Source organism: Schistocerca americana, chromosome 1, assembly GCF_021461395.2.
Source record: "Schistocerca americana isolate TAMUIC-IGC-003095 chromosome 1, iqSchAmer2.1, whole genome shotgun sequence".
NCBI classification, from domain to species: domain Eukaryota; kingdom Metazoa; phylum Arthropoda; class Insecta; order Orthoptera; family Acrididae; genus Schistocerca; species Schistocerca americana.
In genome coordinates, this window is record NC_060119.1 from 218,376,299 (window position 1) to 218,392,039 (window position 15,741).

Genomic DNA, 15,741 nt, shown 5'->3' on the forward strand with positions numbered 1-15,741 from the left:
TTCCATAAAATATAATGCTGTTTTCACAATTATTTCTCTGTTGAGGTACTAAATTTGATTATGTGGTGTCACCGCCAGACACCACACTTGCTAGGTGGTAGCCTTTAAATCAGCCGCGGTCCGTTAGAATACGTCGGACCCGCGTGTCGCCACTGTCAGTGATTGCAGACCGAGCACCACCACACGGCAGGTCTAGAGAGACTTCACAGTACTCCCCCCAGTTGTACAGCAGACTTTGCTAGGAAAGGTTCACTGACAATTACGCTCTCATTTGCCGAGACGATAGTAGCATAGCCTTCAGCTACGTCATTTGCTACAACCTAGCAAGGCGCCATAGCATTTGATATTATTTTATGAAGCATGTACAATCAAGAGCGATGTTCTACAATTATGGATTAAAGTTAAGTATTACATCAACTACGTACTTTATTTGCTACTAAAAATTCCCTTAACTGTTCCAGACCTCACGCCAACCTGCGTGAGCTTAAACGCGTGTATTTCGGCCTCCTCTAGCAACACGGTGTTGGCTCTTCTGCCAACACTACATATTTCACATTGCAACAGATCAAAATTTTAGTAGGGAGGTTAGAAAATCCATTTACGTTTTGGTCAATATACTTTCTGATCTGTCATTTTCATTAATTCATGCTAACTTTAATAACTGAAAATGTTAATTTTCATTTGACATTCAATCTCTTCATGTTAATATATCACTTAGAACAACACAAGATTAGTATTTAGTTCAAGGAAAGTTATGGAGCCTTAAATTACTTTATAGCTGGTTCAACACAATAATTTGTTACAGACTGAGTACTATTGTGTACAATAAATTTACTGCATTTTGTTCACTCCAGGTCCTTCATATAAACAATCACAATCAATATGTTCAGATGTGAATCTACTGCATGGAAACCCTACAGCCCATGGAAAAAAATCAGTTGCTATATGCTGAGAAATCTGTTCACATCTTTCCTTTTCTCTTCCTTTACATTGCTCAATAATGTTGTTATACGTCTTTCAGTGGCAGAGAGCATCTTATGTCCTCATTTAGCCAATGTTGTGAATGATTTACAAGGGTCATCAGAATAATACTGAAGTTCTGTTTAAATTTTCGAATCCTGATCACTGATGCCCTTCAACTCTGACTTTTTCAAAATTACTCTTTTTTACTTCACTGATACGATCTATTTTTTCCCATGCCTTTATAATTCTTAAGCTTCCAATCTTTGGAACCTCTGCTAATCACCGGGTATGGTCTGTCATATGGTGTCTGTAATGGCTTGCGAATGACATCATTGCACAAGAAAACGTGTGTGCAGCTCTCATGATCTGTGAACACAAATGAGTGTCTCCGAGCCTGACTTCTGGGCACCATTGGTCTACGAAGATGTATGTGCTCTCATAATCTAGGAGCAAAGTCTGATGCATCAACTGTATCATCTGCCATGCAGTGCAATAATTCTCCTGGCACACATAGCATTTGCCCATTTCATAGCTCTGCTGCTGTAGCTTTTAGATCAATTTTGAATGATGCCAATTGTCTGAGAAATACAACAGGTAGTGCCTCCATCCAATTCTGCATCGTGAGACATTGTACAGGTGCTTTCAGTTGGCGATGCAGGCATTCAACTGCAGGATACCAGGCTGAGCTGCGTATATGCTTCATGCCTAATAATCTAGCTAATGCTCTGAAACGGTAGGCTTCAAATTGTCATCCCTGGTCTGTGGTAGTCTGTACTAGTATGCCGAAATGGGAGATCCAACCACGAATAAATATCTGCGCCATGGTTTCAGCTGTGATATCCTTCACAGGGAATGCTTCAGGCCACCTAGTAAATCAGTCCACAATTGTAAGGCAATAATTATGGCCTTCTGAGACTGTGAGTGGGCCTACAATATTGATGTGCACATGTTCAACACATTGATTCAGTGGCAGAAATGCACCTAGCAGTGCTCTGACATGTTGTGTAATCTTGTTTCTCTGACATGCAATCCATTTCTTGACAAATGTTTTGCAGTCTGCACATTCCAGGCCAGACAAACCTTTGTTTTACCAATCTAATAGTGGCTTGTACACCTAGATGTGCCAGATTGTGTACTGATGCAATTGTTTATCCTCGAAAGTGTTGCGGGACAAATGGACGTGCTTTCACTCCAGATAGGTCACAATACAATTCAACATTTGCTTCAGGCATCATGACACATTGTAACTTCAGTCATCCTGGTTGTTTCAACAAATCTTTTAACTCATTATCACATTGCTGGGCCTGTGCGAGGGCACCAAAATCAATGGGAGCTGCTACAGCTTCAACATGTGATCATGTGTCTGCTGTCACATTCACAGCCTCCACATTCACAGCATCCACTGGTATGTTCAGCTTCCCTTGTATATAAGCAATGCAGGTGATGAATTGGCTAATGTAATCTAAATGGTGTAGTGGCCTCAACAATGTTTTCTCTGGTTTTACAGTGTAGATGCACAATAGCGGCTTGTGATCTGTATAAGTAGTGAACTGTCGGCCCTCTAATAAATGTCTGAATTTCTTGACTGCAGCATAAGCTGCATACAGTTCATGGTGATAGGTTGCCCAACATTGCTGTGAAGGTGACAACTTCCGGCTGAAGACTGCTATGGGCTGCCAACAATGCTTGAATTGTTGTTGTAGTGCAACACCAAAAGCTGTAGACGAGGCATCAACCATAAGTGCAAGTGGAGCCTGTGCCATAGGGTGTGCTAATTGTGCAGCCTCTGCAACTGCTGTTTCTATGGCTTGAAAAGCATCATCTGCTTCACTTGTCCAATGCAACTCGTCATTTGGCTTTGGTGTGCCCTCAAGAAATTCATTCAGGGTCGTTGTTATCAATGCATAATTGTATACAAATCTTTGGTAAAAATTTATGTCCCCTAAAAACCAGCACAGCTCTGATTGTAATGGGATGAGGGTACTTGTTTATAGTTTCTGCTTAATCTTGCAGTGGTTGAATACCATGTGCATCTACCATGTAACCCAGGAATTGCACTTCCCTTGCTCCAAAAGTACACTTTGAAGGATTAATTACTAAGCCTTGTGTGCATAAACGATTAAATATCTGAGCCAGATGATGCAAATGTTCTTCTTTCATTACAGAGATCACCAAAGTAACATCTATGTAAATATATCAGAAGTCTAAGTCCCTAGTGATCTCATCCATGAAATGCTGAAACTTCTGTGCTGTGCTTTACAGACCAAAGGCATCCTAGTGAACTCGAATAGACCGAAAGGTGTTGTCACTGCTGTCTTGGGGATATCTTCTACAGCAACAGGAATCTGATAATATGCCTGGACTAGATCAACGGTGGAAAATATAGTCTTACCATGAGCGTTTGCAGAGAAGTCTTCTGTATGTGGCACAGCATACCAATCTGGGATGGTCCTTGCATTGAGCTGTTGGTAATCGCCACATAGATGCCATCTGTTCTTCTTTTTTGGTACCACATGAATTGGGGCTGCCCAACTGCTACTCAAAACTCTGCAAATTCCCAATGACAGCATGCTGTGGAATTCCTGCTTCACCACTCACAAGTTCTCTGGCACCAAACGTCTAGGCCTAGCATGAGATGGCAAGCCTGGCATGGTCAAAATGTGATGTACCATTGTGTGTTTAACTGGTGGGAGAGTATGCAACTGTTGCATGATTTTGGGAAATTCTTTTAGTAATCATGTGAATGGTGTATCCCCTGCTAAAGTATGTATGGTCATCAGAGTGATGCAACAAACGTTTTCCGGACTATACAAGTTTGTAGTGGAATCGATCAGCTGCTTGCATCAGAGGTCAGGTTTCAGATCATAAAAGGATAAAAAAATCAGCTCCTATGATAGGCTGTGATATATCTGCTATTGTGAAGCGCCACTCGAATGTGCAGCATAGTCCGAGGTTAAACAACAATGTGACCTGACCATATGTTTTAATCTTAGAGATTTTAGCGGGAAGCACACAAGAATTGTTGCAGCTCTGGTGTGGTACATGAGTTACCAGGTACAGGGGCACTTCTGCCTTTGTGTCCACCAGGTATTGCACTTTCATGCTGCAGTCTGTGACGAAAAGTTGACATGCACTACTGGTATGAGTAGTTGTTGCTGCTACGTTTTCTGCTTCTTGTTTCCACTTGCGTGGTGGTGTACACTTTCATGCATTGTTGCCAAATTTCTTGTGGTACCAATACAAATTTTGTGCCAATGGTGAGTGTTTACGGCTTTTTGATGATCAGCGGCGTGGTTGACGACTTGTGTGTGTCATTTGTAATGCGGCTACTTGCATGGTAAGCTCCACTAATTGTGACTTGAGTGGTGCTAATGTGACTGCAGATGTTATCTCTTGCTGTGGTGTCAGTGTTGACACGTTTGTCACAGGATACATCTCGACAATCCTGTCTGCTGTTTGTGCTAGTGCTTTCAAATCACCTGCACACACTATCAGAATTTTTTGAGTATCAGAGGGTGATTGGGACAACCAAATATTGCACAGCAAGTCACTGCTTACTATCTTGCTTGCCAGTGTGCAGAGACAGTGTAAAAATTGTGACAGGGTTTGATCACCAAACTCCTCAGTCCATAAAAGCTTCTCAAGTCACTTGGCTTCCAATTGTGATAAGCACGTCACTAGCATGTTCTTAATTGACACATACCATTTGGCATTAGGTGGTGCAGCAAGGATATCTTGTACCTCAGTAGCTAAGCGTTAGTGCTGTGACTACATAGCTATACATTGTTTCATCTGCTGATATCTGTGCAAGGACGAACTGACTTTCAAGCTGCGCAAACCACAACACCAAGGTATGTTACTAGAATGGTGGGGTTTCACAGTAACCCTGTTAACTGTGCTGCTTGTAGCTTCCTCTGCGGTGACTGGTGGATAGTCCATTTTCGTGTGAGAAGAAGCACAACTTGGCTGATGCAGAAGTAAGGAACGTTCACATTATGATGCAGTGTGGAACACTGAATCCGATATGGTCGTGTTGTCACTGGGGGTCACGAAATAATGTGGTATCTGGTAGGACTGAACATTTATTTTCACATAAAACACATCTATACAGGATAGCGTGCAAGCATAGAAGGCAGAGCACTCAACTATTAAGAGAGACATGGAATCGTCTATATCACTAACATCAAAGTGTAACTATAATGACTAATACTAGTCACATGTAATGTTTATGCACCACTGTACATTTGTACTTGCAGGGACAGAATGACATGCTACAGTTCCATACTTAGAAGACAGGGTCTGTAGTTTCTATATTTGTTACACAGAAGCTATCAAATGCTATTCATCAGACATAATACACTTCTCTAGTATTCTTTTTCGGCAGAGGCTGGACTTTTTAGAAGTCAAATGCAAAAACTTTGCTTCCATGTGACAATGGATTCATTAATTTATGAAAAGTTTTCAGCCAATGAGCACAAAGTTCTTCCATTAACTTTTGATTCTGATTAGTATCTATCTAGAAGAATGAATTCTGTTTTCCTAGTAAGAGGGTATAAACCAGTAATTTACCTGATTTCAGTTTCTGGCTTCTCAGACCATTGTCAGGTGACAACTGGATGTCTCAAACACAGATAAACATCACGTGCAACTTACATGCATATTACTTGTACTAAAGACACAAAAATGACAGAGTGTTTATGTAAGAAAAATTACATTTCTTTTCGGTCACACAGAAATAATGGCATTACCTAAAAAATGGGAGTAAACAAAATTTTTATGTGGAGATAAATTTAACAAGTGACAAGAAATAAGATGAATTTACAGTCTGAATCTGATACTTGTAACAAAAACTTAATTTAACAAACAGGAAAATTGAAACTGAGTCTGATCGCTTAATATGAGATAAGCATTTGTGCATCATGTTTTTCCTGACAGATTGTAAAACTTTACATTCTACAACATATGAATGGTTTTCTGCTAAAAATGATCAGCAAAGATTTATTTATTTATTTATTTATTTATTCATCTGCAAACAAATTTCTCTGTATGGATGTCATCACTATACATACATGTGTACATTATTTTGTCATATAAGGTAATGAAATACAAGCTATATATAATAAATTCATAATATATATATATATGTATATTACACACACAATTTATCATTGGATTACATAATGCAGAAGAACCTGCTTCAATCAAAAGAAATATATCACAAGACTCCTCTAATACTTGTATGGGTAAATTACAATCTATAATGTCCACTTTATAATTTTTTAACCTGATTATTTATTTATGCCAATTTTATGCTGCATGAATTCTCTAATAGAGTAAAAACTATTTTTTAATAAATATTCTTTAAGGAATGCTTTAAATTTACAGAATTCCTTTATGCTTTTGATTTCTTTTGGCAATTTATTGTATATCTTGACACCTTGGTAAAACATAGTGATTTGGGTTTTAGTTTTATTCATTCTGTCTAGGTACAAGCAATTACTGTTTCTGGTTTGGTGATCATGTATGCAGCTGTTTGCTAAGTATTGCTCATTATTTTTGTGAATAAAAACTGTAGTTTGCCAGATATATTAACTTGGGATTGTCAGAATACCCCACTTTTTAAATAGCTCACTGCAGTGTGCTCTTTTGTGACTCTTGCTCATTATTTTGATAGCTCGTTTTTGGAATCTGAACACATATTTCACATTTTGGGCATTTGCACCCCAGAATATTATGCCATAACTTATTATAGAATGTATGTGTGCAAAGTATGTCATTCTCTGGCATGAACTATTGCACACAGTGACTAATATTCGTAAGGCATAGCATGCTGTGCTAATTTTTTTCCCAAGCATCCTAATATGTTCATCCCATTTTAATTGTTGATCAACATACATACCCAAAAATTTTGTGCTGACTACACACTCTACAGTTTCATTTTGATCTTTAAGTTTTGTCGTATTTGGTTTTTTCTTTATATAGAAGTTTATGTCATTAGTCTTCTTCACACTAAGGGTTACTCTGTTGTTATTTGACCAGTCGTGAACTTCTATAAGTGCCTTTTCAGCTTTTACATTTAACATTTCTGGTGTCCTGCTGTCATCAGCAAACAACACTGTTTCTCCTTGCGTTACCCGCTGTGGGAAGTCATTAATATAAATAAGAAATAGTATTGGGCCAAACACACTCCCTTGAGGTACTCCAATGTTCAAATATTCTTCATCTGAAAGATGTTTCACTAAATAATTTGAGCTACTTGAAATTTGAGATACCTCCACCCTCTGCACTCTGTCTGCAAGGTAAGATCTAAACCATTTATTTACAACCCCCCTGATTCCTAGTATTTCAAGTTTACCTAGTAGTATTTCATGGTCAACCGTATCAAATGCTTTGCTGAGATCTAGGAAAATGCCTGTTACTTGTTCTCCTTTATCTACGGCTTCTAGAACTACTCTTGTAAATTTTTCTATAGCTGCTTCTGTTCCCTTTCCAGTCCTGAAACCAAACTGTTCTTTGCATAGGAGTTAGTATTTATTTAAGTAGTCCATAAGTCTGTTTTTCATAATAGTATCCATTATTTTTGAAAAAGAAGACAACAATGAAACTGGTCTGTAATTCTTTATATTTTCTGTATCACCTTTTTTGTGTATGGGAAGAATTTTTGCGTGCTTTAGATAATTAGGGAAGCAACCTGATGAGAATGACTCATTTATAATGTCTGCTAAGGGTTCTTTTATACTCCTAATGCAGTCTTTTAGTATACACATTGCAACTTCATCTAGACCTGTGGATGATTTACTCTTGAATTTATGTACAATGCTACTGATTTCATCTCCATTGGTGGGTAGTAGTAGTATTGTGTGAGATACATAGTTCTTTGCCATAATGTGTTGTGTTTTTAGGAAGCTTTTCTTACAGTTTTATTGCTATATTACTAAAGTAGTTGTTTATAAAGTTTGCCAGGCCCTTAGGATTATCTATCAAATTACCTTTATTTATAATTTTTTATGCCCATCTGGATGAGTACCCGTGGTCTAGGGGTAGTGTCTTTGATTCATGATCAATACGTCTTCGGTCCCAGGTTCGATCCCTGCCACTGCCTAAATTTTCATAAATAATCAGCATTGGCGGCCGAAGACTTCCGGCATAAGAAGTCAGTCTCATTCTGCCAACGGCCTTGTCAAAGAGGGCGGAAGAGCGGATAGAGGTTCAGGGCACTCTCTTGTCCTAGGGGTGGGAAATTACCCCTAAAGGCGGAAGAATCAGCAAAGATCAACGACATGAGGATGCAGAAGTCAATGGAAACCACTGCATTAAAGACACGTAACGTGTATCCACAGGACATGTGGTCTGTAATTGAAGAAGTGTCATGATGATCTCTCCATTGGCAAAAGATTCCGGAATAGTCCCCCATTCGGATCTCCGGGAGGGGACTGCCAAGGGGAAGGTTACCATGAGAAAAAGATTGAATAATCAACGAAAGGATAACGTTCTACGAGTCGGGGCGTGGAATGTCAGAAGCTTGAACGTGGTAGGGAAACTAGAAAATCTGAAAATGGAAATGCAAAGGCTCAATCTAGATATAGTAGGGGTCAGTGAAGTGAAGTGGAAGGAAGACAAGGATTTATGGTCAGATGAGTATCGGGTAATATCAACAGCAGCAGAAAATGGTATAACAGGTGCAGGATTCGTTATGAATAGGAAGGTAGGGCAGAGGGTGTGTTACTGTGAACAGTTCAGCGACCGGCTTGTTCTAATCAGAATCGACAGCAGACCAACACCGACAACGATAGTTCAGGTATACATGCCGACGTCGCAAGCTGAAGATGAACAGATAGAGAAAGTGTATGAGGATATTGAAAGGGTAATGCAGTACGTAAAGGGGGACGAAAATCTAATAGTCATGGGCGACTGGAATGCAGTTGTAGGGGAAGGAGTAGAAAAAAAGGTTACAGGAGAATATGGGCTTGGGACAAGGAACGAAAGAGGAGAAAGACTAATTGAGTTCTGTAACAAGTTTCAGCTAGTAATAGCGAATACCCTGTTCAAGAATCACAAGAGGAGGAGGTATACTTGGAAAAGGCCAGGAGATACGGGAAGATTTCAATTAGATTACATCATGGTCAGACAGAGATTCCGAAATCAGATACTGGATTGTAAGGCATACCCAGGAGCAGATATAGACTCAGATCACAATATAGTAGTGATGAAGAGTAGGCTGAAGTTGAACACATTAGTCAGCAAGAATCAATATGCAAAGAAGTGGGATATGGAAGTACTAAGGAATGACGAGATACGTTTGAAGTTCTCTAACGCTATAAATACAGCAATAAGGAATAGCGCAGTAGGCAGCACAGTTGAAGAGGAATGGACATCTCTAAAAAGGGCCATCACAGAAGTTGGGAAGGAAAACATAGGTACAAAGAAGGTAGCTGCGAAGATACCATGGGTAACAGAAGACATACTTCAGTTGATTGATGAAAGGAGGAAGTACAAACATGTTCCAGGAAAATCAGGAATACAGAAATAAAAGTCACTGAGGAATGAAATAAATAGGAAGTGCATGGAAGCTAAGATGAAATGGCTGCAGGAAAAATGTGAAGACATCGAAAAAGATATGATTGTCGGAAGGACAGACTCAGCATACAGGAAAGTCAAAACAACCTTTGGTGACATTAAAAGCAACGGTGGTAACATTAAGAGTGCAACGGGAATTCCACTGTTAAATGCAGAGGAGAGAGCAGACAGGTGGAAAGAATACATTGAAAGCCTCTATGAGGGTGAAGATTTGTCTGATGTGATAGAAGAAGAAACAGGAGTCGATTTAGAAGAGATAGGGGATCCAGTATCAGAATCGGAATTTAAAAGAGCTTTGGAGGACTTACGGTCAAATAAGGCAGAAGGGATAGATAACATTCCATCAGAATTTCTAAAATCATTGGGGGAAGTGGCAACAAAACGACTATTCACGTTGGTGTGTAGAATATATGAGTCTGGCGATATACCATCTGACTTTCGGAAAAGCATCATCCACACAATTACGAAGACGGCAAGAGCTGACAAGTGCGAGAAATATCGCACAATCAGCTTAACAGCTCATGCATCGAAGCTGCTTACAAGAATAATATACAGAAGAATGGAAAAGAAAATTGAGAATGCTCTAGGTGACGATCAGTTTGGCTTTAGGAAACGTAAAGGGACGAGAGAGGCAATTCTGACGTTACGGCTAATAATGGAAGCAAGGCTAAAGAAAAATCAAGACACTTTCATAGGATTTGTCGACCTGGAAAAAGCGTTCGACAATATAAAATGGTGCAAGCTGTTCGAGATTCTGAAAAAAGTAGGGGTAAGCTATAGGGAGAGACAGGTCATATACAATACGTACAATGACCAAGAGGGAATAATAAGAGTGGACGATCAAGAATGTAGTGCTCGTATTAAGAAGGGTGTAAGACAAGGCTGTAGCATTTCGCCCCTTCTCTTCAATCTGTACATCGAGGAAGCAATGATGGAAATAAAAGAAAAGTTCAGGAGTGGAATTAAAATACAAGGTGAAAGGATATCAATGATATGATTCGCTGATGACATTGCTATCCTGAGTGAAAGTGAAGAAGAATTAAATGATCTGCTGAACGGAATGAACAGTCTAATGAGTACACAGTATGGTTTGAGAGTAGATCGGAGAAAGACGAAGGTAATGAGAAGTAGTAGAAATGAGAACAGCGAGAAACTTAACATCAGGATTGATGGGGGCTGAAACATCCCCCAGGCTGTGGCTAAGCCATGTCTCCGCAATATCCTTTCTTTCAGGAGTGCTAGTTCTGCATGGTTCGCAGGAGAGCTTCTGTAAAGTTTGGAAGGTAGGAGACGAGATACTGGCAGAAGTAAAGCTGTGAGGACCGGGCGTGAGTCGTGCTTCGGTAGCTCAGATGGTAGAGCACTTGCCCGCGAAAGGCAAAGGTCCCGAGTTCGAGTCTCGGTCGGGCACACAGTTTTAATCTGCCAGGAAGTTTCATATCAGCGCACACTCCGCTGCAGAGTGAAAATCTCATTCTGAAAAAAAAAATGTCCATCTGCTTTGATTTTGAGTTATCAGTTTATTGTTTTACTATATTCCAAATGGCCCTGCTTTTATTGTTTGAGTTCTGTATGGTCCTTTCATTTTGGATTCTCTTTGCTTCCTGCAACAGTTTTCTGTATGTCCTCTCGCACCTGAGAAAAAACTGTAGATAGGCTGGGTCACTCTTATCATTTTTGATAGATCTCAGATATTTGAGTGTTTCAGAGGACTTCCTGATACCTTTTGTTACCCAAGTCTTCCTACTAGATCCCCCAACAGAAAGTAGTACTTTAGGAAATGTTTCCTCAAATTTTAACTTGAATATATTCATGAATTTGTTGAATTTTTCATTTACATGTGTTCCTGAATATACTTGCATCCTTAATCTCCAGCTTCTCTCATGTTTACTTAGCCTGACTGCCACAACTCCGCTCAACTGGCCAATGTACACTTCTTCACATTGCTTGCAAGTGATTGTATATACACCACTCTGTGCCAAGGGCTGCAATTTATGTTCAGGCCTAATGTTGAACAAAAATGTTGACATGCTATTGGTATTATAAAATGCAAATCCGTTGTTGCGGACTTTAACCTTTCTGCAGGGTTGTCTGAAATGTTGCTGACATAGGGAATGCACCAGGCTTTGTAACTACTGAGTGATTGCTGTTGGCCAGTGTACAGAAGTGATGTAATTTTGTACATTTTATTTTTTTGTGGTATACTATCATGATGTAGAATTAGAAGTTTGACATTCTGTCAAGAAAAACAGAAAGATGACCATACTGGAAATGAGTAAACTCTTGACACAGAATGCCAACCTGGTATTAAATGATCAGACTCAGTTTCCATTTTCCTCTTTGTTAAATTAATTTTTCATTATAAATACTAGATTCAAACTCTAGACTCATCTTATTTCACATCATTTGTTAAATGTATCTGCACATAATATCTTTGTTTATCAACCAACTAAAAAAGGTGATGTAATAATTTCAATGAGACCAAAAATGTCAAATGTCTCACTTTTAGCACCTGAAGTTTAAACTAGGCTTTCACTCCATTATTCCCTCCATCCCTCACAGAGTGCCTCTTCACATCTAGATTTTGATGTAATCTTTTTCATCACTTCGAAACCCCACCTATCTTTCCTTTACTTCTGTTTGGTAAAGGAATCCCTTTAAAATTGGTGAAAACCAAAGACCCAACGTTTGTTTTCTCATTTGCATATCATTAGTTCTATTTTAGCCATTACTATGTAAACACTCAGCAAGTTAATTAATCTCTTATGTCCAAATGTCTTAAGGTTCAAAGATAACTAGTGACCTGCCCCTACTTTACATAGATAGCACTAAGTATCTAACCGATGATCCCCAATGCTAAGACAACAGCCCACTGCAACGTTGGAGGCCACCTGTGGTAAAATTGAAGACATGCTGACAGCTCCAAACCACCTGCATTCTTTCCTGCTTAATGTCTTCCATGACGGCACTGTCATATTTCAGCAGCATAACTGTCCATGTCTCAGAGGTCTCAGAGGCAGAACCATGCTACAGTGGTTTGAGGAGCATTATAGTGAATTTATGTTGATGTCTTGGTGACCAAATTCGCCTGATGTAAATTCTACACAACCCATCTGAGTGTTAACTATTGGGTGCCATCACTGCCTACACAAAAAAATTAGTGGGTCATTATTTATGTGAATTACATGACCAGTACATAGACATCTAATGTCACATACCTCCACAAACCTTCCAACAAACTGTAGGATTCATGATATTCAGAATCAGTGATGTATTTCAATGCAAAGACAGGCAAACACACTATTGAGCAGGTGTTCGTAATGTTTTGGCTCATTAGTATAGGACCCAATGACTTGCCTGGCAGAGAGGTAATAAATTATAGCCACAAACCCTCTACTTGAAGCCATCTGTCAATTAGTGAAAACCATACCAAAATCACTAAAGTAACTTCTGAGATTGGACTTCACTTACAGACAGAAAAATACAGTGGGGGACTTTAGTTTATTACGTAACAATACATGTACGTACCCTAAACAGTACATTTGAAACGTATAATACAACTGATTTGAGTTTTACTGTACTGACTGTCTAGATGTCTTACACTGGATAATAATCTTCGTAATTTGCCCCAAATTAATACAACAAATTTAAGTTACACATGTGCAAGGATTCTATTTAAGATGAATTTAAAAGAAAAAGAAAGAAAAGACATCAGTTAACTGCTAAAATTGGGTACCAACTAAGAACAATCCACAGAAAGGGGAGGTTCAGTTCAATATTCATCAGGCAGTGAAGTCAGAAACCAGAAGAGGATTAGACAGACAGTAGACAATGAATTGGAGGACAAAAGTCAAGCCATCAAGGCATACTATATTGAAAGGGACTATTAAACAGCTAAGAACATACAAAATGCAAAAAATCAAGTAAAATCAAACAAACAGCAATGAAAAGAAATAATCTACAGATCATTACAAATTTGGAATAATTTGTGAACAGTGTAATGTTCTTCCAATAATGTTAAAGATATTGTGGTTCAATTTTTTCTCCAAGAAGTGAGTTAATGTGTGGAGTAGATTCATTCAGCATGTCACACATGCCACCATAAGGAGATCCCTTCGGAATGTAGTAGATTCAAAATATACAATAACAATATGATGCTGCTGTAGTGAATAGTATTGATAATAAAATGCCATTAGACTCCTACAAGTTATATTTGCTTGCTCAAGCTATGTTTAACATGGTAACTGTAACAGGTATCTTTTCCTGCAACTATAAATCTTACTTGACCAAAATGATATTTACTGAAAAACAAAATAGATCTGTGTGCTGTAAAGGCTTGTGTCAACTAGCAAGTATACTTCTGCAGGTCCTCCCTCCCCCGCCCCCCCCCTCCCGCCCCCCCCCTCCCCTCAGTTGGCATCCACAGATTTCATCAACTTCCACAAGTTAGTGGAAACCATTTTTTTGCAACTTGAAGTCTTGTGCATTCAATACTGGTACAAAAACATCAGTGTCAGAAAGAGAGAAATATATTTGGACTAGTGAAAGAATGCAATTGTCTATTCAGAAAGTGGAGTGCTTTCCTGTATTGTGAGAGATGAAAAATGCAGATTTTAAGAACAGAGTTATAAAGCGGGATGCACTAGAAAATATTGCAGTACAGCTATTGAAATACACAAAAAAATCCACAAATTGCTGGCTCTGTACAGAAAACAAGTTATTAAAGAGTCTCAAAAACTATATCCATTTCTTCATTCAAATATTTATTATTTTATTAACTTTCCTTGTCATTATAATACACTACTGGCCATTAAAATTGCTACACCAAGAAGAAATGCAGATGATAAACGGGTATTCATTCAACAAATATATTGTACCAGAACTGACATGTGATTACATTTTCACACAATTTGGGTGCATAGATCCTGAGAAATCAGTACCCAGAACAACCACCTCTGGCCATAATAACGGCTGTTTACGCCTGGGCTTGAGTCAAGCAGAGCTTGGATGGCATGTGCAGGTACAGCTGCCCATGCAGCTTCAACACGATACCACAGTTCATCAAGAGTAGTGACTGGCGTATTGTGACGAGCCAGTTGCTCTGCCACCATTGACCAGACGTTTTCAATTGGTGAGAGATCTGGAGAATGTGCTGGACAGGGTAGCAGTCGAACATTTTCTGTATCCAGAAAGGCCCATACAGGACCTGCAACATGCGGTCATGCATTATCCTGCTGAAATGTAGGGTTTCGCAAGGACCAAATGAAGGGTAGAGCCACGGGTCATAGCACATCTTAAATGTAACGTCCACTGTTCAAAGTGCCATCAATGCGAAAAACAGGTGACCGAGACGTGTAACCAATAGCACCCCATACCACCACGCCGGGTGATACGCCAGTATGGCGATGACGAATACACGATTCCAATGTGTGTTCACCGCGATGTAGGCAAACACGGATGCGACCATCATGATGCTGTAAACAGAACCTGGATTCATCCAAAGAAATGACGTTTTGCCATTCATGCACCCAGGTTCGTCGTCAAGTACACCACCGCAAATGCTCCTGTCTGTGATGCAGCGTCAAGGGTAACCGCAGCCATGGTCTCCGAGCTGATAGTCCATGCTGCTGCAAACGTCGTCTAACTATTCGTGCAGAAGGTTGTTGTCTTGCAAACGTCCCCATCTGTTGAGTCAGGGATCGAGACGTGGCTGCACGATCCATTACAGCCATGCGGATAAGATGCCTGTCATCTCAACTGCTAGTGATACGACACCATTGGGATCGAGCACGGCGTTCCGTATTACCCTCCTGAACCCACTGATTCCATATTCTGCTAACAGTCATTGGATCTTGACCAACATGAGCAGTAATGTCGCAATACAATAAACCACAATTGCGATAGGTTACAATCCAACCTTTATCAAAGTTGGAAATGTGATGGTATGCATTTCTCTTCCTCACACGAGGCATCACAACAACGTTTCACCAGGCAATGCCGGTCAACTGCTGTTTGTGTATGAGAAATCGGTTGGAACCTTTCCTCATGTCAGCACGTTGTAGGTGTCGCAACAAGAAATTGTGTACTTGGAAGTCGCCCAACAGAATGTTAGGTGAATTCCAGATAGACCATGTGGCCATCTCCGAGAGTTACACAGCAGAAATTCTGAGTGTGAAAATGAGAAGATATTTTTTGACTCAG